Source organism: Pararge aegeria, chromosome 21 (genome assembly GCF_905163445.1).
Source record: "Pararge aegeria chromosome 21, ilParAegt1.1, whole genome shotgun sequence".
Classification (NCBI taxonomy): Eukaryota; Metazoa; Arthropoda; class Insecta; order Lepidoptera; family Nymphalidae; genus Pararge; species Pararge aegeria.
The window spans coordinates 1,644,864-1,657,394 of record NC_053200.1 but is presented as its reverse complement, the minus strand read 5'-3'; positions in this window follow the sequence as shown (position 1 = coordinate 1,657,394).

Sequence of the window (12,531 nt, the reverse complement as noted above, 5' to 3'; positions counted from 1 at the left end):
CTTATCGCTATATAGCGATCTCTTCCAGGCAACAAAATGTGGCGTAGAAAACCCAAGTACAGAAAAGAGGTAGGTGGTGCATATAAACACTTATAAATGGGTTAGGACAAAACATGATAGTACTCGTTAAAACCCGCCAAACCAATATAGAGCAGCGTGGTGCATCTATGATCTCAAAGCCTCTCTCCAAGAGCACGCCTATTCCCCGCATTGGGATATTAAAAAGGCTGGGGATGTTCAAAAATACAAGATCAGATTCTTTATTTATTTTTAACTCTCTACGGCAACACCACGACGCCACCGAACCACTTTAAATATACTTTCTATTCCACTTCAAGTTAGCCCGTGACTGCCATGTCCCCTGTGATAAGTAAAAAAGCATTCTAAGATGCGGGCTAATCTGTTTGAGGTATTGCAGTTATATCAAATCACAATAGGTTTCTTCGTGGTAATATACAGGTACGCTTAACGTCACATGTTTATCGGTAGGGTGATCTAGCCACGGCCGAAGCCTCCCAGCAGAGAATGATGTGAAAAATATTTAAGCTCAAATTACAGATAGGTTTTGAATCGGTGCGGCATCGAAGTGTCTGCGAAGGTTGAAGTTCAACGCTCTATTCGTAGGCGGCGCTCGGCAACGGTATATCAAGTGAATAAACTGAGCTCGGTACTCCACTCAAGGTTTTATCTTGAACTACACGAGAATCGACCTTTTTTTTCCTCATCTCTGCAATCCATACTAATATTATTAATGCAAAAATGTTTGTTTGTTTGTTCCTACTTTACGCCCTAATTAAGCAATCAATCGACTTGATTTTTGGTAAAGATATAATTGTAAGGAAGGACAGTGATATAGGCTATTTTTTTCCCAGGAAAAACAACTATTCTAATGGGACTATTTAAAAACCGTAATAAACGCGTGCACCAGCTATTCAAAAGATAATTTATACTGCGATAAGAAATTCAAAAAAAATTACTTGTACCTTTTGGTAACCATTTTCGGGATGAGTTTCATTTTAAAATGCCACTGTTAAATCTCTCGAACTCTATGCTATCCTGGTAGTAATCTTCTTAGAAATTAAAATATCTTGAATATTAATTAGCCTATTAACGTCTCACTGTTGGGAACTGGTCTTTTCAAATAAACGATAATATAGTAATATTTTTGAAGTAAAACTTCTCTATTGAGTAACTCAGATTTTTTTCTGACGGAAGTAACGCTTTCGTCAGATGTCTGTGTAGTTTCCGCTATTTAAAAATAATAATTTGGATTGGTCGTAAGTATATGTCATATACTCCACTTCTTGACTTAAACGCCAGCTAGTGGCAAATATCGTAATCAATTAGTATTATTTATTTCCTATATTTTCAAACAGATCAATTGCGAATAGCAGTGAAAAATAAATGATATAGAACATCAATGAAATAATGAATGTTAAATGAAATAGCGGAGTCCCAGGACATTCTACTCTTTTATCAATAAAAAATAATAATCGCGCGTAAAAGTTACACGCACATTACATTTTTTTTCGGACGTTTGTGCATATGGTGTAATAATAATAATAATAAATTCTTTATTGCACACACAAAAACAAAATACAAAGAAACACATTTACAAAAATAATAAAAAAAAAAAAAAAACTAGTTTAGGTGTGCAAAGGCGGTCTTATCGCTAAAGCGATCTCTCCCAGACAACCTTTGGCGATAGTAGTTTTTGGAAGGAACGGGTTGGTGCGGCAATAAAAATTTCTACCTACATAAAATATTGCAAACTAAACTACTTTTTTTTTAATTAAATTATTTTTTTACTACTAAACTAGTATGTTAATTGGTAAACTGTGTTTTAGTCCTTTCTCAATTTTCCAGGTTAACACACACGAGAGCAATATAATTAAAAGAGATGTTGCAATAATGCAAAAAAAAATCTTATTAAGAAATAAGAGCTTATGGATTTTTCCATTTCAAAACAAACACACATTTCAAACAAACACATAAAAAGTAAGCCAAAGAATACAGATAAAGTCTGTGATGACTAGGATTTCCTGTGTCGTGGAAGTATTTACAATTTGATAAACTATTTTTTATTTTGTTTTTACGAATCGCCCCGTAAGTCCTTTTTTCTATGGGAGAGCAAGCTGTTCTACAGCAATGGGACTTCTATAATGCTGATGATACAGAAGATCATATTTTTCCTACAACAATATAAGCCTTTACAATAATTGTTGACAATACTATTCCACGTGACGATAATCTGGTGAAACCTGAGAAGGAAAAAGTATCTGAATACTTTGACCTAGCTCACGAGATTACCGCGATGTGGAGTGTTGAGTCGACCGTTATTGTACCGATCGTCGATTCAGTCAATGGTCTTCTCGCAAAAGCTTCGATCAACATCTTAAGAAGCTTACGCTTGGTTGTTGGTGGATCAAGGGTCGGATACAGAAGGCAGTCTTTCAAACGGCGCGCATTGTGAGGAGGTTCCTCACTTTGGAGCCCTTGCTTGGGCATTCAAAAGCCCAACAAGCGGAGGGTGGATGTTTTTTCTTATAAATTTTTAATAGTTTAGTTTTTTATTAAAAAAAAAACAATAAATGATTGTAGAATTTGTATTAGTAACTAGACGATTACTACCAGGGTAGTATGAAGAACAAGAGATTTAACAATAGGATTTAAAAATCAAACTCAGCTGGAAACCCGCACAAGGGGCTGGTGTGTTCGTGTGATTGACGTGTGTGTTTGTTTGTTAATTGGCCAAATTCTGAAACGTCACGCGAGCCCGTAACGTAGACGGCTGGAGTGTGCTTCACTAGTATTATATCGTTCGGGCTTAATTATTTATTTTATATACTTGCTTATTTGTATGTGTTCTTGTTATATTGTTTCGAAATGTGTGCTATTAGTTTATTACCTTTTTTTTTGCGACTTGCAATGGGATTGTAATTAATAGAGACTGTTAAAAGAGAAGGAGAGAGGGATTCTGGAGAGTCGTGGTACTACCACCATAAACAAACCAATAGTAGTGGTAGAGATTCTTGCGACCGAGCTCGTACTACCTTTGATTAGAAATTTGTCATAGTGTATTCTTTTAGTCAATCCCTTCATATGATACCTATATAAAGTGGGTTGTGAAAAAATATGTAATCCGCCATTTTGTAAGAAATTTACTACATATTTACATTTACTAAATGATTAATGTATTCGATATAAACTACAAAAAAAACTGCGTACAAATATATCTAAATATAAAAGCTAAGTCGCAATACCAGCTCTTGTGTTCTAAAATTTTATAAGTTTGCCTGTAGAAATAAAAGTTGAATAGTTGAATATAATTCACTCATTTGACGGCCGACTGGCGCAGTGGGCAGCGACCCTGCTTTCTGAGTCCAAGGCCGTGGGTTCGATTCCCACAACTGGAAAATGTTTGTGTGATGAGCATTAAGTGTTTTTCAGTGTCTGGGTGTTTATATGTATTTTCTAAGTATTTATGTATATATAATTCATAAAAATATTCATCAGTCATCTTAGTACCCATAACACAAGCTACGCTTACTTTGGGGCTAGATGGCTATGTGTGTATTGTCGTAGTATATTTATTTATTTATTTATTTATAATTCATCATCATCATCATCAGCACATCAACCTATACCGGCTCATATAAGGGGTTAAGGCCGCCACGCTGGCCCAGTACAGATTGGTGGACTCCACACACCCAGTGGCGTGCATAGAGGTATGCACAGGGTATACAGATGATATAAAATGAAGAAAGTCTCCAGTATTAGTTATAAATTCTTGAGGGTAGATTTTATAAAACTTGCAATGCCTATCCTTAAGTTTTTTATAGCTCGTACTGGAGATTTTCTTCATTTTAAAACATCTGCATACCCTGTGCATACCGTCTATGCACGCCACTGCACACACTTTTGAGAACATTATGGAGAACTCTCAGGCTTGCAGGTTTCCTCACGATGTTTTCCTTCACCGTTGAAGCAAGTGATATTTTAATTACTTAATACGCACATTACTTAGAAAAGTTAGAGGTGCGGGCTGGGATTCGAACTCGGCCCCCCGAAAGCGAAGTCGAGCTCCTTCCCAATGCGCTATTACCGCTTTTAGTCTTCACATCGTGGTATATCCAGTTACCGTGTTGGCGCAGTGGGTAGCAACCCTGCTTTCTGAGTCCGTGGCTTCGATTCCCACAACTGGAAAATGTTTGTGTGATGAATATGGCAGTTATTCAGTGTCTTGGTGTTTATCTATATATTATAAGTAATTTTGTGTTTTATATTCATAAAAATATTCATCAGCTATCTTAGTACTCGTAACACAAGTTTCGCTTACTTTGGGGCTAGATGGCGACGTGTGTATTGTCGTTGTATATATATATATATATTTGTAGTAAATAGGTTTTAATTTTGATATTTCCCCGGAATCGAAACTTACGTGTGTGAAACTTATTACTTAAGCTTATGGTAGAGTCACTACAAACAGACAAACTTGACGTTTCAAAAGTGCTTATAAACAACTGGACCTACTTGAAATAAATGAATTTTGAATACAAATGTAATGACAAATGTAACATACCATCCATTAGAAGTCCTCTATGTCGGATCGATATAACTAGATTTGCGAGTCGCCGTTAATGATCACAGCACAACATTATATGCTATGTGATTCAATCGCTTTTGCAATACCTATTCAATTTGCGCCAACATGTTAATTTATGTTATTCCACTCTCACTGAACTGGATTATTAACTTGTGTAAAATTTGAAATGAAGGTTTTGAAGCTTTTATCTATCGCTACTTCCCTATCCCTACTAATATTATAAATATGAATGTAAGTTTTTTTGTTACGCTTTCACGCAAAAACTACTTAACCGATCCTCATGAAACTTCGTACACATATTCTTGGAAGTGTTAGAAGTAATATAGAATACTTTTTATCCCGATAATAAGCTCGGTTCCTTTGGGAGAGGGGATGAGTGTTTGACGATTTTACACCATAACTCCGACAAATTATAACCGATTTAAATAATTATTTTTTTAATATAGAGGTTATAATATGTGTATAATTTTGCCCAAACTGTGGTTGGAGATAGAGGACAGAACCCCTCAGCGGACAGCAGCAAACCCCTCATTTAAGGCTTAGCGATACTGAATACTTTAATTTTTTTTCGAACTACACCTATATTGATCGCCACATCAAAAAACAAAATCAAACGCATACGAAGTCGCGGGCAACAGCTTTATATATATCTAATTATATCTATCTTTATCACGATTATACCCAGCCTATGAATGTCCCACCACTGGGACTCTTCTTTCAGTGGCGAGTAGGATATAGAGTCTTGATCGTCCGCACTGCTCCACTGCGGCCTTCAACGAAACACGTAGGTGGACGTTCCTAGTTACCAAAAAAAACGGAAAATGTCTTGGGAGTAAACTGAATAGGTACCTAGCAATTATGAATATCTTGACATGAAAGTTTATAATTTAAAAAAAAATGCAAAACGTTTAAATTTTTTTTTTAATTTATTTGTTCGGAACCGACAGGATTTGAACCTGCGACTCTCTTTCAATCGCGATGAAGCTATGGCTCTCATTTTACCAGTGCCAAAATTAATACACCTATGCCCTCTTTATTAGTCTTATAGCGAATTTAGCGCCATCTTTTAGGAAACATTGCAGTTTTAAGCAATTAAAATCACTCGCTTCAAAGGTGAAGGGAAACATCGTGAGGAAACCTGTATGCCTGAGAGTTCTCCATAATGTTCTCAAATGCGGTTGGTGTCCACCAATCCACACTGAGCCATCGTGGTGGACTAAGCCCTTCTCATTGTGGGAGAAGATCCTTGCAGCGGGCCAGTAATCGTTCATTACGATGATGATGATGTATAATATTTTGTATAATATCCTAACCTGACCACTAAAGATTGAGCTTAGAAAAACCTAATCATCCGGAAGCTCTTATCAATATTAGTACAAAGGGCTCAGTTAATTGAAATTGAACCTCCCCGTTTGTTTTTCTTACCTTAAATCAATCATTGTTAACCTGATCGTGAAAGAGTGCTTGCCACTTCAAAAGATCAAGAAAAACCATTGATATGAAAAACCAAAGACATTCAGGGCCCTATAAACAAACCTCGTAATACTGTAAGACTTGAGCGTTGAATTTTTTAGTTTTACAAATACATAAACGTGGAAAAGTTATTCAGTGTTTTGTCATGCTTCAAAAACAAAAATTGTCAGCTGAATAACTTTTCCAAGTTTATTTGTAAGGCTATGAAAAACGATGCTTCTGGCTAATATAAAACGAACAAATGTGCAGTAACATATTTTTAACATGATTTAGTCGTAGCTAGTTAACTTTTATTAACTTTTAAACGTCAAAAAATGCAAAACCAAACTGCATGAGAATCTGTTCTGGTATTAATGGTCACGCATTAGAACTGACACGTTTCAGACAGTACGAGTATATCGTTTGTCTCGAAGCTTCATAATTGTAATTTTAATGCTTAAGCTTCATAATTTTAATTTCAAGCAGACTATGCAACTTTTCAATTTTAGTATATTAAGTTATAAAAATTAACATATCAAAAATAAATCAATAGCACTATCATTAAAGTCAAAATCAAATATTTATTTATTCAAATAGGCACATGGATGGCACTTTTGATGCGTACATTACATGTAAAATATGACATAGAAGTTTATGGCGATAACTAAATTCGTCAACTTAAAACTAAAGCTACGAGGGTTCCAAACGCGCCCTGGTCTAAGAAGAAGCTCACATCAAACTGAGCCGGTTGTTATTAGTTTCTGTTATCGCCATCTTACATTGTCATTTAAAACTATTAAAGAAGCAACCTGGTTAGAGCAATAATTTACACCCAAGCATTTTTATCGTTGACGTAGTCCTTAATACTATAATAGGCTTTCTATAAGCTTATGGGTACCAATCCATCATTTACTGAAATAAACAGTTCAATTGCAAATAATATTAACTTAATGCATTATAATTATCTATGTTCGACTCTTTGAATTATAAAATATACATTTATCATCGTTTTATATACTTATAACTTTATCCGGATTTTTTTGCAAAACCATTTATATTTCCTTTGTCCACTTCATGCATCTTATGTTCACTATCACAATTTATGGTACATAAATAAAAAAATATATATGAATAATGTTACTAGTGACTATTCTTCGTATTACTCTTTGCGAAAGGTATATCTTATGTTTAGTATATCAATGGGCATAAACCGTATCGTTGGCAGGTGAAATAAGAAAAATCATTCAGAAAATTCCCGGAAAACCTGTGAGCACTCGAAAAATATCTCCAAAGAAATTTGAGTCTTATACTCGATAATATAAAGATTAAAATGCCACCGAGACATTTCGGAGTATATAATAGTGGACTGTATAGAAGGACGATACCACATTAGCACGCAATAAGACTTACTGCAAGTAACTCCTTGAATAGAATCGAATTCAATTTCCTAAATAAATTGTAGCAAATGATAGTGCAGTGCCAACCTTTTATTCTTAAACTGTTTAGTATTTTTTATTTAAAATTACGAATGAATCAAAAACGGTGATAGCGCATTGGGTAGGAGCGCGACTTCACTTTTGGGGGGCCGAGTTCGAATCCCAGCTCGCAACTCTAACTATTCTAAGTTATTTGAGTTTTAAGTAATTAAAATATCACTTGCTTCAACGGTGAAGGAAATCATCGCGAGGAAACCTGCATGCCTAAGAGTTCTACATTATGTTCTCAAAGGTGTGTGGAGTCCACCAATCCACAGTGGGACTGCGTGGTGGACTACGGCCTTAACCCCTTCTCATTGTAGTAGGAGACCCGTGCTCTATAACGGGCCGGTAATCGTTTGATGATGATGATGATGACAGATGATTTAAAACACAATGTAAATGATCATATTATATTAATTTAAATCGAGAAAAAAAGAAAAGTAGCCATTACTTTTGCTCCTCCTCAATATAATTATTTCCTACCTCGATGGTGGGCGCCGGGTTAGTAACTATTTACATAAATAAATAAATAAATATACTACGACAATACACACACCGCCATCTAGCCCCAAAGTAAGCGCTGCTTGTGTTAGGGTGCTAAGATGACTGATGAATATTTTTTCAATGAATAATATACATAAATACTGATAAAATATATATAAACACTCAGACACTGAAAAACATTCCTGTTCATTACACAAACATTATCCAGTTGTGGGAATCGAACCACGGCCTTCGACTCAGAAAGCAGGGTTGTTGCCCACTGCGCCAATCGGCCGTCTTGATACATTTCTACCGCGCAATTGCAAATTATGGAACAATCTACCATCTGATGTTTTTCCTTAAAAAATACAATCTAGGGTTATTCAAGGGGCGGATAAACAAATTCCTTAAAAACCGGCAACGCATCGGTGGCTCCTCTGGTGCTGCAGATGTTTATGGGGGGCGTTTAACATCAGGTGACCCACTTGCTCGTTTGCCCGCTATTAATAAAAAAAAATATATATCATATCATTTTATTTTGAATGCTACACACCTGACGATGTTATAAATTGTCCAAAAACTACAATAGTGTTAACCCTAAGTATTATTATTTCAAAGACATTCTATTTTACTATAAAACTAAGCCAAAATTTTAATAATTCTAAGGCTGATCACTAATTCAATAAGTTTTAAGTTCTATGTGGAGATCGATAGAGAGGTAAATTTTCCGTTTGGACAAATAAGTACCGAGGCTACGAGAAGTAAACGAATTACTGCGACAAGACAGTCTTGCTCCCAGTCTCACCGCAAGTCGAGGCCTAGTATCCGCTAAAGAGGTTTCTAAAGAACACATTGTAACATCAAAGGGATGCGTTACAAAGGCCGTCAACAGTAATTTGTCATTCCACTCTGTGGTTTTACTCCATTTTTACTTAAATATGCACCCGTGTTGTATTGCTTCGATAACTTCCGAGAAACCAATTCTCATTATTGCTGCCATAGATATTACCACTGTAATTTCATTGAAAATTACTATCACTATATTATATTACTTCTATCTACATCATCATTCTAATTAATACCATACATATGTACATGTTATTAATGTTTAGGTAAATGTGTCTGATTGTTTTATAATCGAACTGAAGGAAAAGGGTGGATATTTTATGTTCGACTGTGGCTATTTTTATCGGACTCAAACCGTTGAAAACTCTGAGGAAAAAGATGAAAAATTTGAAGTCTTATGAAGGCTGGTCACTGTGAAAAGACGCACAGTTAATTCGCAACCTGATGAAGGAATTATCTATACTAATATTATCGAGAGGAAAAACTTTTTGTCTTTAGTAGGCACCGAAAGTACTGGACCGATTTTTACCATTTCTTAGCTAAAAGAAAGCTTAATAATCACATAGTCATAGTCTAATTCAAAATTTCTTTATTCATGTAGGCCTATCACAGGCACTTATAATGCGTTCATACATATAATATGTTAACATAAGTAAGGTAGTAAGGGAATAAGGGGATGGTGATAACTTCGTTCGCCAACTTAAACCTAAAGCTACGAGGGTTCCAAACGCGCCCTGGTCTAAGAAGAGCCCACAACAAACTAAGCGGGGTATTTTTTTTTGTTATCACCATCTCACAGTTAATTTATATTAAGTTACAGCAATTCACACCCAAGCTAATAGGATTTTTCTAGTAACATAGGCTATAATTTATTTTCAAAAAAATTGGAGATCCTTAAGTAACTCAAAGTACGTACGTATTATATGATTTAAGTCCTTTTTCATCATCTTCATCATCAACCCATCATCGGCCCACTACAGCCCGTTTCCTCTCAGAATGAGAAGGGTATAGGCCGTAGTCCACCAAGCTGGCCAAGCGCGTATTGGTAGACTTCACACGCCGTTGAGGACATTATGGAGAACTCTTCCTCACGATGTTACCCTTCACCATTTTAAGCTAAAATAACTTTATGATAGGGCTGGGAACTTGGCCCACCGAAAAAGAAACCGAAGCACTTACTAACCTATCATCGTTCCTCTGTATTACATCACTTAAAAGAAAGAAAAAAATATTTTTAATGTAAGGCCGCCTATTTTGTTCTGCTTCTATTTTTATGTTTCTTTTTTTTTAGTGTATAATTCTTCATGTGGTGTACAAATAAAGAATAATAATAATAATAATAACCGCCTTACTACAAGTACACACCGGTGCCGGTACTCGAGCGCGACTATGTCCGGCTCTATTGGGACCGGTCTATTATTACCGACAGGACGATCATGGCTAATAAGCCAGATATTGTGATAATGGACCGGGCGCAGTCAAGGGTGTTTTTGGTGGACATCACGATTCCGTATGACGAGAACCTCGTAAGAGCTGAGACCGAGAAAAAACGTAAATGTCGATCTAGCTCACGAGGTAACCGCCATATGGCACGTGGAGTCCTCTAAAATCTTCGCTATAGTTATATCTGCAAATGGTTTAATCCTAGTTAGCCTAGCACACCACCTAAGGCGACTGGGGTTCCGTGGCAATTCACTGGCAGCCAAGATACAGAAAGTGGCTAGGATAGTCCGCCGATTCCTGTCCAGATATCTTATACCAGATGACACCACGGAAATGGCTAGCCGTCCACTGACAACATTTAAATATTATAATTAACGAATAGACTACGCTAAAGTTTATATAAGTAACAAAAGAAAACAAACAAAAAAAGGAAAACCTGAATATCAGTTTAGTTTATGTACCTTTTGGAGTAGAAACTTTGGGACAGTAGGGTCCGAAGGCACGAGCTCTTTTTGAAGAATTGTCAAAAAGGGTTACCGAATCTACCGGTGATCCTGAAGCGGGCAGTTACCTTGGCCAAAGAATTAGTTTGGCCATCCAAAGAGGCAATGCTGCCAGCATCTTAGGAACTGTGCCTCGCTGCGGTGGTTTCGAAGACGATTTAGATTTTATTTAGTTTCAAATAGTTTATTTTAGGTTAAAAAAGGAAAAGAATAAATAAAAAAACAGTAATAAAATGAATACAACTAAAATAACTAAATAAACCAACTAGTATAAAAATAATGACATAAAACTTACACGAATTAATTTTATTAAATAAAAGATTAAAACGTACAAATATCTATAAATAATTAAGGTACACAGTGTAAAAGGTAGACACTAGGCTATCACTGCTTGTGAATTACAACAACCGTGTTAAAATTATTTTAAAAGCATAAATTCTCATCTTATTCACTTAACTACAATGCAGTATAACATATGAGACATACATGGATAGACCAAGAAAGTTATAACTAATTATTGTTCCGGCCATATTATTCCGTATGACGGCGTTAAGAACATTCACACTGCACAATTCTGTATTTTGACCCCATAGTTATCAATTTTTTCCCGCGACTTCTATCGCGTGACAATTTTGTTCTGCCTATTTTATTATCTGCACCACCACTATGCAAAAAACATTGATCTTTTTCTCTGTGACACATTATAAAAAACAATTACATTAAAACCGTTAAGTTTTCCGGCATAAAAAGTAGCCTATTTCTTAATCCCAATAGTAAACATTGTAAACTTATGTTGAAAAAGAGCAATCTGCTGAGTTTACTTGAGTTTCTCGGGCGTACTTGAAATAAAAAAAAATTGAATTTTGAATCCAGGCTATAATCTATCTCCATTTCAAAATTCAGTCAATTTGTGTCAGTAGTTTTTGCATGAAAGAGTAACAAACATCTATCCTTCCATCCATCCATACAAACTTGCTTTTTTATAATATAAAATAAATAAATATACTATGACAATACACACATCGCCATCCAGCCCCAAACTAAGTGTAGGTTGTGTTAAGTGTGCTAAGATGACTGATGAATATTTTAATGATTATTATAAATAAATACTTATTCTATACATGTACACACCCAGACACTGAAAACCATTCATGTTCATCACACAAATATTTTCCAGTTGTGGGAATCGAACCCACGGCCTTGCACTCAGAAAGCAGGGTAGCTGTCCATTGCCCCACTGGCTGGCCTACTCGTAATTTAAAGTAGGATTGACTAAGTATTAAAACACTGTCGATACTTACAAATAGTAATATGCAAGAGTTTTATAAAATAGTATTAAACTTTAAAATCTAGTTTCGAGTTGATACAGAACGCTGATTTACCGTCCGGGCCGTACGTTACCCTCTGGGCGTCACTGACCTCTCTCACAGCAAGGTGAAGGTGACTCGGCATTTGGGAGCCAAGGCTGTGTCATAGTGCCAACGCCAACTAGAATATGTGACGTCATAAAATATAAATCTAGACACATTATATTTTAACCGCGACGGAATTGTATATGCGTTTGACATGTATGTATTAGGTATGTGTGTGCGTGATTTGAAAGCGGTTTTCGTTATTTATTTCATTCGTCTACAATATTGGATAGAAGCAGGCGTTACTTTTCGGATGAATCTTAACAATAAGTCATTTTAAAGTCAACGTCTCTGAAGGATGCTCCGCT